Below are 15297 nucleotides of genomic sequence, written 5' to 3'. Positions count from 1 at the left end.
AGTTATGCTGGGCTGTGTTTCCTCTGCTGAATCATTTGCTCCAAATTCTTCAGGTCGGGCATTGTTTTCTTTATCGGAGAAGACTGAGGCAAAGAAGGCATTGAGGAGTTCAGCCCTTTCTGTGTCCCCTGTTTGCATTTCACCATCTTCTCCTCTGAGTGACCCCACTGTTTCTTTGTTCTTCCTTTTGCTACGAACATACCCATAAAAGCCTTTTTTGTTGCTTTTAACCTCTCTAGCAAGCCTGAGTTCATTCTGTGCTTTAGCTTTTCTGACTTTGTGTCTACACGTGCTGGCTATTTGTTTGAATTCCTTTTTGGTGGTTTCCCCCCTTTTCCATTTTTTGTACACATCCTTAACTCAGTTAAAAGTTCTTTAGATAGCCACCCTGGCTTCTTTAGGCACCTTCCATGTTTCCGTCTCATTGGTATTGCCTGAAGTTGTGCTTTTACTATCTCCCTCTTAACAAACTCCCAGCCATCATGAACTCCCTTTCCTTTTAGTATTACTGTCCATGGGATCTCACCCAGCACTTCCCTAAGTTTAATGAAGTCGGCTTTCTTAAAGTCTAGAAATTGAGTCCTAGTATGCTTGGCTGCTCCTTTCCGCTGTATAGTAAACTTCAGAAGAGCATGATCACTCGCGCCTAATTATCCTTCCACTTCTACCCCACTAACCAGGTCATCAACATTGGTTAGGACCAGATCTAAAATGGCTGTTCCTCTTGTTGTTTATCCCACTTTCTGGACAATGAAGTTGTCTGCAAGGCCAGTGAGGAATCTGTTTGACCTTATGCTCTTGGCTGAGTTTGACATCCAACAAATATCCGGGTAATTGAAGTCCCCCATTACTACTATCTCCCTTCCTTTTGCATGCTTCACCATCTGTTCCAGGAAGGCATCATCTATGTCCTCCGTTTGGCTTGGGGATCTATAGTAAACTCCCACAATGAGGTCACTGTTATTCTTCTCTCCCTTAATTTTGACCCAAGTGCTCTCACTTTGGCTTTGAGGTTCTAAATCTTGGATCTCTTCACAGGTATACACATCCCTGACATATAACGCCACTCCTCCTCCTTTCTTGTCTGGTCTGTTTCTCTGAAATAGATTGTATCCCTCCATTATTACATTCCAATTGTGAGACTTATCCCACCAGGTTTCAGTGATGCCTATTATGTCATATTTAGTTTGCTGTACCAAGAACTCAAACTCATCTTGTTTATTTCCCATGCTTTGCACATTAGTGTACAGACGTTGAAGTCCATTCATCATTCCCCCGTGTCTCTTATTTAAGGATTTTTTCCTCCCACCACTCGGTCTGTGTGCTGTTTGCTCCATTTGGTCTATGACATTTGGATGATCATCTTCATCAATTGATAGACTCCTACCTTCAGGAGCACTGTCTCCCTCCCCCACATTAGTCAGTTTAAAGCCCTCCTGATGAGGCTTCTGAGATTTTTGGCAAAAACATTTCTCCCAACCGTTGTGAGGTGCAGCTCATCGCTTGCCAGAAGTCCATCTTCAAGAAACTGCAGTCCGTGATCTAAGAATCCAAACCGTTCCTGTTTACACCATTTGCAAAGCCAGCTGTTCACTTCCACTATTTTCCCCTCTCTCCCTGGGTCACGTCGTTCAACTGGGAGGACAGATGAGATGACAATTTGTGCATTTAATTGCTTCAATTTCCTGCCCAGAGCCTCGTAGTCTCTTTTGATCTTCTGGAGGCTATTGCTTGCAGTGTCATTGGTTCCCACATGAACCAAGAGGAAGGGGTATTTGTCAGTGGGTTTTATGATTCCTTGCAGTCGTTCAGTTACATCTTGGATCTTAGCCCCGGGGAGACAGCACACTTCCCGAGACATCTTGTCAGGCCCACAGATCACTGCTTCTGTTCCCCTCAGTAGGGAATCCCCTATCACCACTACACGCCTCCTCTTAGGTTTGGTCGGGGTTCTTCCGTGAGCTGTCCGTTCCAAGGTCGCCTGCACATTCCCTGAGGACTGACTTTGCTGCTCGTCTTCATATACCTGATCGACTGTAATGAGGGAGAGATCCTCAAATGGAGTCTGCTCTTTATCTTCCATGCTAGGGGAGAGGACCTCAAAGCGATTGTGTATTTCTAAACAATCAGAGCGAACCCTGGGCCTCCTACTTCTTTGAGTCACGTTTCTCCATATATCTGGCTCGAAGTCAGCCAAATAAGACTGGGTTGGAATGCCGCCACGGTTCGCAAGAGACACAAACAGGCATGGAAGAGAAGATTGACAGTCTGTCTTCTCAGGAAGAAGTTGGAGGGGATCCAATGAGACCAGGAAGTCATTGCTGGGGGAGGGTGTATGACAGGAAACAGAATAAGAAACACAAGGGTCATAGGTTCCGTTTATTCTTCTGGAAGAGGAAGGATTCTTTAGAAGAGTCAACTGAGTGCTGATACCAGAGGCTTGGATAGAGCCGTCCGGAGCTAATTGCTTGTTTTTGCAAAAATCCTACTTTTAAATTACGTATGAGTACTGTGTTATCAAGCTGGGAACCTGGACTCCTGGGAACAGTGGCATTAGCTACCCCTCCCAGTTTGGTGTCATCTGCAAATATGATGAGCATTCCCTCAATTCCTATATCAAAGTCATTTATAAAGACGTTAAACAACAGTGGGCCCAGGACAGAACCCTGCAGCACCCCACTTGTCACTTTCCCCCCGCATGTACTCTTTAGGTTCGATCAGTCAACCAGCTACAAATCCACCTAACAGTTACCTCATCCAGCCTATATTTTACCTGCTTCCTCGTGAGAATTTCATGGGGTACTTTCTCAAAAGCCTTACTGAAATCAATATACGCTATGTCCACAGCATTCTCCTGATCCACCAAGTTTGTAATGCCATAAAAAAAAGAAGAAATGTGATTAGTCTGGCATGACTTATTTTTGAAAAACACATGCTGGGTCTTAGCAATCACAGCATCCTTTTCTGAATGCTCACAGACTTGAAACTTTTTGGTTATTCCATTTCTTAATTGCTACTTTGCTGTTTCCTGCCTTGGGTGGAAAGGGAATGTTAGAAACTTAGGGTTGTCTCCAACTAAGTCCTACTCAGAGTACACCCACTGAAATTAATGACTCTAATAGTTATATCTGATATTTTCAATGGACCTAATCTGAGTAGGACTAGCACTGGATATAATTCCTTATTATTATTGATGAAGATCTTACTTAATTATTTAAGTCATTTATGTTGCTGTTGTTTAGTCGTTTAGTCGTGTCGGACTCTTCGCAACCCCTTGTACCAGAGCACGCCAGGCACTCCTGTCTTCCACTGCCTCCCGCAGTTTGGTCAAACTCATGTTGGCTACTTCGAGAACACTGTCCAACCATCTCGTCCTCTGTCGTCCCCTTCTCCTTGTGCCCTCCATCTTTCCCAACATCAGGGTCTTTTCCAGGGAGTCTTCTCTTCTCATGAGGTGGCCAAAGTATTGGAGCCTCAGCTTCAGGATCTGTCCTTCCAGTGAGCACTCAGGGCTGATTTCCTTCAGAATGGAGAGGTTTGATCTTCATGGAACTCCTTCATGGATCACTGCCTTGCCGTGGTGAAGGGGCTTGAACAACCCAGAGAAGCTATGAGCTATGCCGTGCAGGGCCACCCAAGAAGAACAGGTCATAGTGGAGAGTTTTGACCAAACGTGATCCACCTTGGAGCAGGAACTGGCAAGCCACTCTAGTATCCCTGCCAAGAAAACTCCATGGACAAAGACAACAGGCATATAAAAGTCATTTATATATTGCTTAATTACTGTATTCAGATATCTCAGTGGTGTAGAAAATGGGACAATAAACAATGAAAATGATGATTGTGATGCCTTTCTCTGTCTATCTGCACTTTCTTTTGTTGTTGCTACAAATGGCACATGCTAGTACCTTGTACCAAAAGCCAGGATCTTCAGCTAAACAGATATAACTGGTTTGCCCTTTCTTGAATAAGAGTGGACCTTTCTGGGCTCTGATAAAATAGATTATCTCTGAGCCTTGTACCCTCAATACTCTGCAAAGAGAAAAAGGGAAATGCTGACACAATTAATGTCTACTTATGAATATGCCTTTTGCCAGGGGCGTTAGGAACATAGGGTACTGGCTTATACAGAGTCAATGGTCCACCTAGCCCAGTAATACCGACACCGACTGGCAGCAGCTCTCCAGGGTTTCAGACTGTGATCTCTCCCAGGGTGAGAGATGCTGGGGAATGAACCTGGGACCTTGTGCATGCAAAGCAGGTACTCTACCACTGATCGACCCCCGTTTTCCCCTTAGCATTTTTCATATCTTTATTTATAGATGCAAATGAAGCAAATTTTTAGAAGGAAAGCTGCCTTGTAAACAAAGTAATTTCTCTCTCTCCTGTTTTTCTTAAAAAATCATTTAATATAATGGGTCAAAATCTTTCTTTTTTAAAGCAATTGCTGTAGTGCGAGTGTGTATGGTGTTTTGTTTTTAAAGATGACCTTCAGATGTTGTGGCATCCCTGCTATGCTTGATAGCTTGCCATCCTTCCATTGCGGTCCATTCAAATCTCCTTCCATTGTGGTCCATTCAAATCTGACTGTCTGGACACCACAGCCTTTCACTCCAAGCTCCTTCAACAATCTTGGTTACCCCACACACTTTGATGGCCTCCACCATTGCTACTTTCCAGTCATTACCAACCCCTGACAAGATTTTAATGAGGCCAGAGGTCTCTGGATGAAATAAGAATGGGGTCCCAGAACTTTCAAAATGAAACCTAATGAAAAATATATGCTTGTTCTCCCATGAGCCATCTAATTTTCACATCTCACAAATTACCTCGGTTAATGCAAGCTGCACCCTGCTCCTGAATGACTTCAGACACTGAACTCTGGAGTCTTTGTCACATTATCTGGCACTGAGTAATTCCATACCAGTAGTCTGACATTTCCATTCAAGGGGGGAGGGAGGGGAAGAGAAAAGAGAGATATATAAATTGATTAAAATTCAACAGGCACAGAGTGTTCAGCTTTTAAAGGTCGGAGAATCCAGCAGATGATCAACTGTAAAATAATTCGACATTTACAGAGGTGAGGGTGGTGGAATGGGTGGAGAACAGGAGAACGTGTCCAGCTCTTTCACTGGCCAGATATTAACGGCTGAACCAGAATTAAAGCCAATGTAATTATAGTCTAACTAACAGACACACTGAGTTTCAACCCAGTTGGAGGGTTTTAGGTAATCTGCACTTCTTGGAGAGACATTACGGAAAAGTTCTGAACAAAGAGGTGAAAAGAGCTGTCCCTTCCTGGATTTTCCTGCTTCCCTTTGAGATACCTGGTTGTGAGAACAGGATGCTGGACTAGAGAACAGGATGCTTTGGTCCGATCCAGCAGGGCTCTTATGTTTGAAAGACATAGGCACATAGGAAGAGCCCTGCTGGATCAAACCAAAGGACTATGTAGTCCAGCATCCCGTTTCCCATAATGGTCAATCTCAGAGAAGCCCAAAATAAGGACATGAAGGGAACAGCCGCCTCTTACTCATATTCCTCCAGTGAGTAGTATTGGAGCTATCTTATTGCTATCATGACACGGATTGTTTTAATCCCTTCTTTGCCTGAGATCCCACTGCCAATCACTGAGAAAGCCACTGCCAGTCAGAGAAGACAGTACTGAACTAGATAGTTTGTTTGACCTGCTATAAGGCAACTTCCTATATCTGAGGATAACCTTAGCGTGATGACCTCTCCTTTAGTGGACCCCATTCTCCTTTCCATATGGGAAACCATTGCATACAGAAGACCCCAGGTTCAATCCCCAGCACCAGCAGGCAGGACTGGGAATGGACCCCATCTGAAACCACAGAGAGTTGCTGCCACTCGGTGTAGGCAACACAGAGCTAGATGGACCAATGGCCTGACATAGAAGAAGGCAGCTTCTGGTCTTTCTGTGATGTTTTGAAAAGCTCCTGTCCAAAACCCCAAAGAGCTGCTGCCAATCAGAGTAGACAGTACTGAACTAGGTGGGCCAAACATCTGTCACAGTATAAGGCAGCTATGTTAATGCTTGCTTGTCAGGAAGAAAGCTGGGGAGTTATCAGGTGGTGTATGCTGCTATTTGCCCTTGCTGCCTTTACTACTCACTTGCTCATCTCATCCCCTCTAGGGCAGAGAGTGTGTGGGGTAAACAAGCAGATTCCAACAGCAAACAGGAGGAGAAGCAGCTGACTTAGCAGGCTCTCAGGTATGCCCCACCACCCTAGCCATGCTTGGTAAGTGCTCTATTATGTCAACTCCTGATGGCAGCCCTGGGGTTTACAGCTGGTGTTTGATCCCAGCTAACTGACTTCCCAGACAACTGATGTGCCTTTTGTGTGGAGCACCTGTGTTTACAAATATTTAAACTAGTTGTGAGGCACCAAGGGGTGTGTATGTCTCAAAACAAGGATTCTAACCACCAGTCAGACATACCAGTGCTCTGATACTTCAGTCAACCAGGCAGATTTGGCTCTGTGGATCAAGAGCACCTTCTAGGTTGATGCTGAAGTCCAAATGCTTGTTGGTTGACCCTACAGTCCAAACAGAGGCACACTGTGTAATATAAAACTGACACCCAAGGACACTTCCAGAACATCACTCTTTTCAAGTGAGATTTGGCCACATACTGGCAAATTCAGGCTACACATTTAAAGTTTATCCGTTGCTGTTGCACAACAAACTTGGCTCCCCAAAACTGGACTTGCGATAAACACAAATTAAAGAGAAATGTGCTGGAACATATAGGATAACAATTACTTGACACAATTTCATATAAACTCAGAAGGAATGCTCAATAATCAGCTGGCATCAGCTAACTTCCCCACAGAGTTTGTGAAAACAAATCAAGATGTAAGTTCAATAAACCCAAGTCATTCCTGCAGTCTGAACTCCTCATCTCATCAGGTGCCTCGTCTTGTTTACTTCTTGATTTGCCTTTCCCACAATAGCTTACTTTTGACTATGTCAAAGGTAGCCAATATAGTGCCTTCCTGATGTTGATGGACCACAGCTTCCATCATGACTGATGACTGGCCATGCCGCCTAGTGCTGATGGGAGTTGGAGGCCATTATCTAGAGGACACCATGTTGATTTCCAGCTATGTAAACTACCTTTGGCTCTGTGGAGCCTTGTTTGCAAACTGCAGCCTGATGGTTCCTCTTACTCCACAATTAGCAATACAGTCGTACCTCGGCTCCCAAACACCTTGGGAGTCGAATGTTTCAGCTCCAGAATGATAGAAACTGGGAGTGTGTGTTCTGGTTTTCGAATGTTCTTTTGGAAGCCGAACATCTGGCTGGGCTTTCACAGCCAACCAGAAGCTACGCTTTGGAAGTCAAACATTTCGGAAGTAGAACCGACTTCCATAATGGATTCTGTTTGACTTCCGAGGTATAACTGTACTTAATGTATGGGAGGAGTGCAATGATAAATTAATGCATAAAACATTGGTTTCCTTCATGTTAGTAGCTGCTTGGTTAGAAATTGCAAAAACCTGGAAGTTGGTGGTCAGCTTAACTTTTGAACAATGGTCCCACAGATTTTTGCATATTGCACTTGAAGAAAACATAAGTGTAGAGTATAAAATTGGGCAAAGGGAGAGCAAAGCATTTTGGCTTTTGGGGAACCTGGAGTCCACTCATGGAATTCATTACAGGATATATTACAGTGGTGCCCCGCAAGACGAATGCCTTGCAAGACGGAAAACCCGCTAGACGAAAGGGTTTTCCGTTTTGGAGGTGCTTCGCAAAACGAATTTCCTATGTGCTTGCTTCGCAAGACGAAAATGTCTTGCGAGTTCCTGCGGGGTTCCCCCCCCCCTTTTTCCCAAGCCGCTAAACCGCTTATCAGCTGATCGGCTAAGCCGCTTAACAGCTGATCGCTAAGCCGCTTATCAGCTGATCCTTAAGCCGCTTAACAGCTGATCGCTAAGCCGCTTATCAGCTGATCCACTAAGCCCGCTAAGCCGCTAATACTGTAGCGCTAATCCGCTAAACCGCTAATGGGCTTGCTTCGCAAGACGAAAAAACCCGCAAGACGAAGAGACTCGCGGAACGGATTCTTTTCGTCTTGCGAGGCACCACTGTACAGGATTCTCTCCTCACCCCCCCTTCTCTTCTCTTTTCTTTCTCTTTGTTGTTGTTTTGTTTTTTACTTTAGTTTGATTAGTTTTTTTATTATATTGTACAGTATGTTGGAAAGTTTCAATTTTTTTATAGGAATACATTACAGGATATAGACTAGATCTTCATCTTGCATCTGCCTTCTTGAGACTGTTGAACCCCATCTGAAGTGGCTTATGTCCTCTGCCTTTGGGACTCTAATTTATTCTACTTTGGATATCCTCAAAAACTTTTCAACTGTTTGTTCTGTTGTTTTCTCATCAAGTATATCTACATCTACATATATCTATATCTCTCTGCAGCCTGTTCCAGAGGCCTTTTTTAAATGTCCATATTTCTAGGCTGCCTTTTAGGGCAAACCACTCCACAAAATACATTGTAAAAAAACCAACCATTTGGATTGGCAGTCTAAAGCCATTCACAGGCCAGCTATGCATCAAGTAAAACAGCTTAAAACAGTTGCAGACAAGCATCTCTATGAATCTTTCAAGAAAAAGCAACCTAAAACAACTGTGTTTTAAAGGCCTGTTTAAAAGCCTGTGTTGACGACACCATAGATAAATAATTTGTAAGAGAGTTCCATTTATGTGAGGCTACCACTGAGCAGGCTCTGTTTTTTTTGTGCCTGCCAATCTGATTCATCTTCCAGGGGGGCCTATGCACAAGGCCTCTATAACTTATCTCAGGGACTGGGCAGGAACATATGGTTGAAGTCATTCCCCTGAACTGTGGGATGAAAGCATTCAAAATGTTAGGTAAAGGGTTAATGCTTGCAAGGGCTATAGAACTCTGAGGCAGTTATGTCCATTGGTATAGCAGTGGCAGTTATTAACAGTCTTTTGTGTGAGAGCAGCAGGTATTTTCTGTTGTGCTGCTGTCTACCTCAGTTAGTCAGCCTGCAACACTATTTGTCTTAGAGATAAGCTTATGTAAGATGTATCAGCAATGTAAATAACATCTGTCTTGTATATTTAATCTAACAAGTGCAAGTACACTGAGTAAAAGTTATATGTTATTTAAACTTTAAACAGAGAATGTCTTGCATAGTTTTTAAAGGAGGTAAAAGGGAACTAACTAAAGGGTCAAACAACCCAAGCTCTCTTCTGCATAACTCTGTAAATGGGAACTAAAGTTTAATTCCCACACAAACAACCTGGCCCCATGCCATTTAACTGTAAAGTGAAGCACCAAATCTTCATGATTCATCCTTCAAAAGCATATTAGTCCTTTGAAAACAAACTTGGATTAGTCTAACCCAGGGTGGGGAAAATATAGCCCGAGGGCCATATTCCCTTCTGTGAAACTTTCCAGGAGGCCACAGGCCAGTGGTGGGTAGGAACAGAATCTAAAGTATGTGAAGAGACAGATGTAGATTTCACTTTTGTACAGCAGGCTGGTTTCTAGACACACTTGCTTCCTACAGCGAGGCAAGAAGCATGATCAGAGTTCAAGGGCACATCCCAGCCAGGCAAAAGCACTCAAGGAGGGTAGAAGTCAGGTCTGGCAAGAGATTTGGCCTGGGGAGAGTTCTGCGAGCCAGCTGAGAGGACTGGATGGTCTGCATTTGGCCCCTGGACCTGAGCTTCCCCAATGTTTCTTCTCTTGTTTCCAGTTCTCCCTTTAGGTGGGACCATTTCAGCATGGGCAAAAGTTGTCCACTCCAGGTGGCTCTAAACACATCACCAGTCTCAGAGAATTTCCTGTTGATTCAGAGTCCAGGAGAAGCCTTGTTTCCCCCTCACTGTGAATTCTCTTTGTAGATGTCAAGAACTCAGCATTCAATCAGGGATGCTTGGAGTGACTGTTTCAGAGAGGCTCAGGAATGTGCCAGCTTTGAGGGGAAAAAGGAAGGGGAGAGAGAGAGAGAGAGCAATCAGTGCAAAAGGCTTCAAGAGGATATACTGGGGGTTTTTTGAGCTGGGGGTTTCTTCCTAGTGAAGAGACAGCTAATTTTGTGTGCTGTAGTTGTCATGGCAGCAGAACAAGAGGCTCACAAATTGATCTCAGGACTCCTGGAATTGATGGGCTGTCCTGGGGTGACAAGGAATAGAAGAAGCACCTGCTGGATCAAGCCAATGGCCCACCCTGTCCAGCATCCAGTTGCCTACAGGAAACCCAAAAGCAGGACCTCAGCGCAACAGCACTCTCCCCTCCTGTGGCTTCCAGAAACTGCTATTCAGAAGCAAACATCCTCTAACCATTGAGGTAGAGCATAGCCATCCTACCTAGTAGCTACCAATAACCATAAGGTGTATAAGGCAACTTTCTATGTTCCAAAGGTCATGGTTTGGAATATACATACATACATACATACATATACATATGAGTGTGTGTGTGTGTGTGTGTGTGTGTGTTTGTGTGTGCGCGCGCACGTATACTCACACATAAATACATATAGGTATGTGTGTTTGTTTTCATCTTGATATTTTATTGATTTTAAGGTAGTAATCTTAATTATAGTTTGCTGTTTTCTCCGATACTGTCCGATCCTGTCTTTTTTCTTGATTAGTGTTCAATTCTACGTATGTTCAATCCACACTATGTACCGGTATGTTGTTAGGAGTGATGCAAAATTAAAGATATATTTCAGTCTGGGAAGAACAGCAAATTAAGCGATGTGTCTGGGGTTTGTTGACTTTAAAAATGATCTTTATAAAGGAAAGGAAGGATTAAACAATTTCTTAGGTAGTTATATTCATATATTTATCTATTCACATGATAGTTGTTGAACTTGATTTGGCTGTGTGTGTGTGTGTGTGTGTGTGTATGTATTCCTGAACTTCCAAGTACAGAGCACAGCTCACTCATTTAAGATAGGAGTCACCAAGCTATGTGGGACTTCAGGTAAATTAGGCATGTTGAGAAAGTGCCATGCAACTTACATAAGTGGGCAACTTACAAAGAGTTGCTCACAGAAGTACAACAACAATTGGAATCGAAAAGTTCTGAAGATATGACAGTTAGTTACAGATTGGTTGCAATACCATCAAGTAAATGATGTGTTTAAAATAGACGAGAAAAATGGATTTAGAACAGAAATTTCAAGGTTTGAAAAGGAATTATTGGAAAATAATGTGAAGTCACTTTCTAAAATGTATAAATTGTTGCTCGAGTGGCATACTAAGGATGAAGAAGTTAAATCGTTAATGATAAAATGGGCACAAGATATTGGGCACAATATCCAATTTTCATCTTGGGGAAAATTATGGCGGGAAGACTTAAAATTTACAGCGTGCTGTGCGTTGAAGGAAAACTACATGACAATGATGTATCACAGTGGTATTGAACAGCTGTAAAATTAGCTAAAATGTATAGAACTGCTTGCAATGTTTGCTAGAAATGTAGGGAGAAGGAAGGCACGTTCTTCAGAATACTTAAGCATTCTGGGAAATGATTTACAATGAGTTGAAGAAAATGTTTAAAATAACATTTGTGAAAAAACCAGAGGCTTTTTTTGTTAGGCATTTTAGGCACAGAGATTCTGAGGGAGCAGAAATGACTATTCATGTACGCGATGACAGCAGTGAGGCTACTACTGGCCAGAGATGGAAAGAAGACAAAGTTCCAACCAGAGAGGAATGGCTGATGAAGATGATGGACTATGCCGAAATGGTGAAATTGACTGGGAAAATCAGAAACCAGGAAAAGAAGAATTTTAAGAAGGAATGGGAAAAATTCATAATGTACTAAAGAGAACACTGTAAACAACTGAAAACTTTGGCAGCATTCGAGTAATGCTTGTAATGTATGAAAAACTATGGAAAATGGATTACTGTTCTTTTAACAAGTTAGAGAAAATAAGATAAGCAGATGGAAAGAAAGATTGATAATGGTAACCATGGAAGGGCGGAGGGAAGGCAAGGGATTTAAAGAATCCTAAATGAGGAGGTGAATGATTTGTTTGAGTTTAAATTTATTATGTAGAATTTAATAAAAATTTATTTATTTATTTTTAAAAGAGAAAATGCCATGGGCACCAATCACAAAATGACTACTAAGGTATGTGTAAAGGTAAAGGGACCCCTGATCATTAGGTCCAGTCGTGGCCGACTCTGGGGTTGCGGTGCTCATTTCGCTTTATTGGCCGAGGGAGCCGGCGTACAGCTTCCGGGTCATGTGGCCAGCATGACTAAGCCGCTTCTGGAGAACCAGAGCAGCGCATGGAAAAGCCGTTTACCTTCCCACCGGAGCGGCACCTATTTATCTACTTGCACTTCTGCTAAGTTGGCAGGAGCTGGGACTGAGCGACAGGAGCTCACCCTGTCGCGGGGATTCGAACTGCCAACCTTCTGATCGTCAAGCCCTAGGCTAAATGACTGCCATGGGTGTGGCACCTCAGGCCCTTCTTTGTGTGCTCCCTCCACAAGAGGTCCAGGTGTGGCAACATGAGAACAGAGTCTTTTCAGTGGTGACTCCCCATTTATGAAATGTTCTCCCCAAGGAGGCCCACCTGGTGCCTTTATTACATATCTTTAGGTGCCAGGTAAAGTGGTTTCTCTGTAATCAGGCCTTTGACTGACTAAACAATTTATGGGCTTTTAAATGTGTTTGAGGGAGGGCAGTTATTGGTCTCATTTGGTATTTTTATGTCGTAAACTGTCCTGTGATCTTCATATTAAGGTTGTTTTTATAAAACATAATTATAGTGGTACATCAGGTTAGATACGCTTCAGGTTACAGACTCCACTAACCCAGAAATATTACCTCTGGTTAAGAACTTTGCTTCAGGATGAGAACAGAAATCGTGCAGCAGTGGTGCAGCAGCAGCATTAGCTAAAGTGGTGCTTCAGGTTAAGAACAGTTTCAGGTTAAGAACAGACCTCCAGAGCGAATTACGTTCTTAACCTGAGGTACCACTGTATATGTAACAATACATAATTATAAAACAACAAATAATAAGAACAACAAGAACACAATATGGCTGTCTTGCACGTGCCATAATACAAAATGACTGCCCTGGATTGTGGAGTAAAACAAAATGGCTGTCATTTTGTTTTACTCCACATTTTGTTTTACTCATATATAAAAGGTTAGAAAGAACCAAAAATGGTGTAGATATGCCACCCCAAGTAATTTTGATATTTGAGGGGTTATATAATAAGACCTTTTGCTTGTGCCATAGGAGGTACTGGCAGGTGGACTGTTACCCACAAATGTAATGTTGACAACCCCCTCAGATAGCCAGCTTTCTAAGGTCTACCTGCCATTTCTCTCTCGTGAGAGTGTTTTTGTGCTGCCTCGTGCAATGGGCTGACATTTAAGTTTTTAGAGCAGAGGCTGGAAATAATGGCTTTTTTGCTGAGCTCCTTGCTAATCACAAACTGCTTTCGCATATTGAAAATGAGTTCTGCTCAGGACTATTGATTTTTTTGCTCTTTGCTGTTCTTTATTTCATGCTCTGCGTCAAGATGCTTAACCTTACAGGGCTGGGATATGCCACAACTCAGTTGTCACAACTTATGCAGCCCTTTCCGCTCCTAAGTGTGAGAATTAATGATGGAGCAAAGACAGTAAGGCGGAGAAGGGGCATCTTAAGATTCAGGGGTGCTCAAAGGAGTAGAAATGGTGGCTAGTTTTTATCACATGCTATTGTCAAACCTTTAGAGCCAGCTTGGTGTAATGGAAAAGCGGGGAATCCTTTTCAGCCTGAGGGCCACATTCTCTGCTGGGAAACCTTCCAATAGCCAGTGTTGAGTGGGACCAGAGGCAAAACTGGGTGAAACAAAGAATGTAAATTTTACCTTTGTGCAGTAGACTGTATTGTACACCCACTTCAAAGAAGGTGTGAAACAGGGCCAGTGAAAGGTATGGTTTGGGGAGGGTTTTGAGGGCCAGACAGAGAGGTCCTGTGAGTCACATTTTGCCCTTGGGTCTGAGGTGCCCCATCCCTGCCCCTTTGTGTAAAGATGCAAGGAAGGTATTGAACCTGGGAAATCTTCTGTATGCTGCAAATCATCTGCTTTGTCACTGAAATATGCTGCCAGGAGCTGCTGCCTCACAATGGCTATGCAATGCTGAAAGCTGTAATGTTGCACTCTCAGCAAGGGCAATTGCACTTTACCCTATATACAGCTCGCAATAGCTCATATGTCTGGGCGATTACTAAGGTAATGTTGAACAGCAAATGCAGCTGCCTATTTTCCATCTCCCTCTTTCTTGCTAGCATTTGATGTTCAAGGATTACAAACAATTTTCAAATCAAACATGTGTTAAATGTCACCTTTCAGCTACATTTGCTTGCTAAAAAGAACCTTAAGATATCAATTCCTTTCCCCACCCCCAGAGTATATTTTTTTAAAAAAGAACAAAGAGATTTGGAACAGCACACATTGTGTAGGAAATTTGAGTTCCTCATAGGTATTGTAGGGCAATTTCCTTTTTTAAAAAATCATTAACAAATCAAATGCTATTACCATGGCTTTCATCATTTGGGGCTTGTCAGTTTTCTACTTTCTCTGGATTTCCACGTAAGGAGGATGCAAATACACATGCTGGAGTGGCTGCTGCTGTTCCTATTCTCAAAAAGGGTTGGTGGTGGGTAGGTGAGCAAGTTTTTGGAATTTCAAAACCATCCATTCAAATAATGGGGCACCTAAAAAAATATAAATGTTTGATGCCTTTTAAAAAGATTGGCTGTGAGGAACCTCTTTTTTTTGCTTTTTGTTTTGTCACTGCCTGCTTTCTCTTAAACAGTTGAGGGTTGAATACCAGTTGTGGTTGGGGCCAGAGGCAAAAATGGACAGAAACATTGCCTTTTCCCTCTTTCTTCCACCCCTTCTCTCCCTCTCTCTGAATTCCCTGTTTTTCTCCCTCTTTTTCCTTCTCTCCTCTGTCAGTCTTTCTCTCCTCCTCTCTTATTTCTGCTACCCACTTCCCTTCCCTGCTACCCACACTGGGGAGCCAGTGTGGTGTAGTGGTTAAGAGCGGTAGTCTCGTAATTTGGGGAACCGGGTTCGCATCTCCGCTCCTCCACATGCAGCTGCTGGGTGACCTTGGGCCAGTCACACTTCTTTGAAGTCTCTCAGCCCCACTCACCTCACAGAGTGTTTGTTGTGGGGGAGGAAGGGAAAGGAGAATGTTAGCCGCTTTGAGACTCCTGAAGGGGAGTGAAAGGCGGGATATCAAATCCAAACTCTTCCCTTTTGA

The 15297-nt window shown here is 43.1% G+C and overlaps 2 long non-coding RNA genes across 2 annotated transcripts; one reads left to right on the top strand and one right to left on the bottom strand.

The window, feature by feature from the left end:
- Positions 1–4563: 4563 nt before the first annotated feature.
- LOC308468674 lies at positions 4564–15014 on the bottom strand. The gene is made up of 3 exons (XR_013981804.1): positions 13750–15014; positions 8259–9982; positions 4564–4931 (listed from the first exon to the last, which is right to left on the bottom strand). It is a non-coding gene; the product is annotated as an uncharacterized lncRNA (long non-coding RNA).
- LOC308468671 lies at positions 7431–12184 on the top strand. The gene is made up of 3 exons (XR_013981801.1): positions 7431–7696; positions 8120–10356; positions 11613–12184. It is a non-coding gene; the product is annotated as an uncharacterized lncRNA (long non-coding RNA).
- Positions 15015–15297: the final 283 nt, after the last annotated feature.

The sequence above is a fragment of the Podarcis pityusensis genome (genome assembly GCF_964106645.2).
Source record: "Podarcis pityusensis genome assembly, chromosome: Z".
Lineage (NCBI taxonomy): Eukaryota > Metazoa > Chordata > Lepidosauria > Squamata > Lacertidae > Podarcis > Podarcis pityusensis.
The sequence above is the reverse complement of the archived record's forward strand: the minus strand, read 5'-3'. Positions and strand labels throughout refer to the sequence as shown.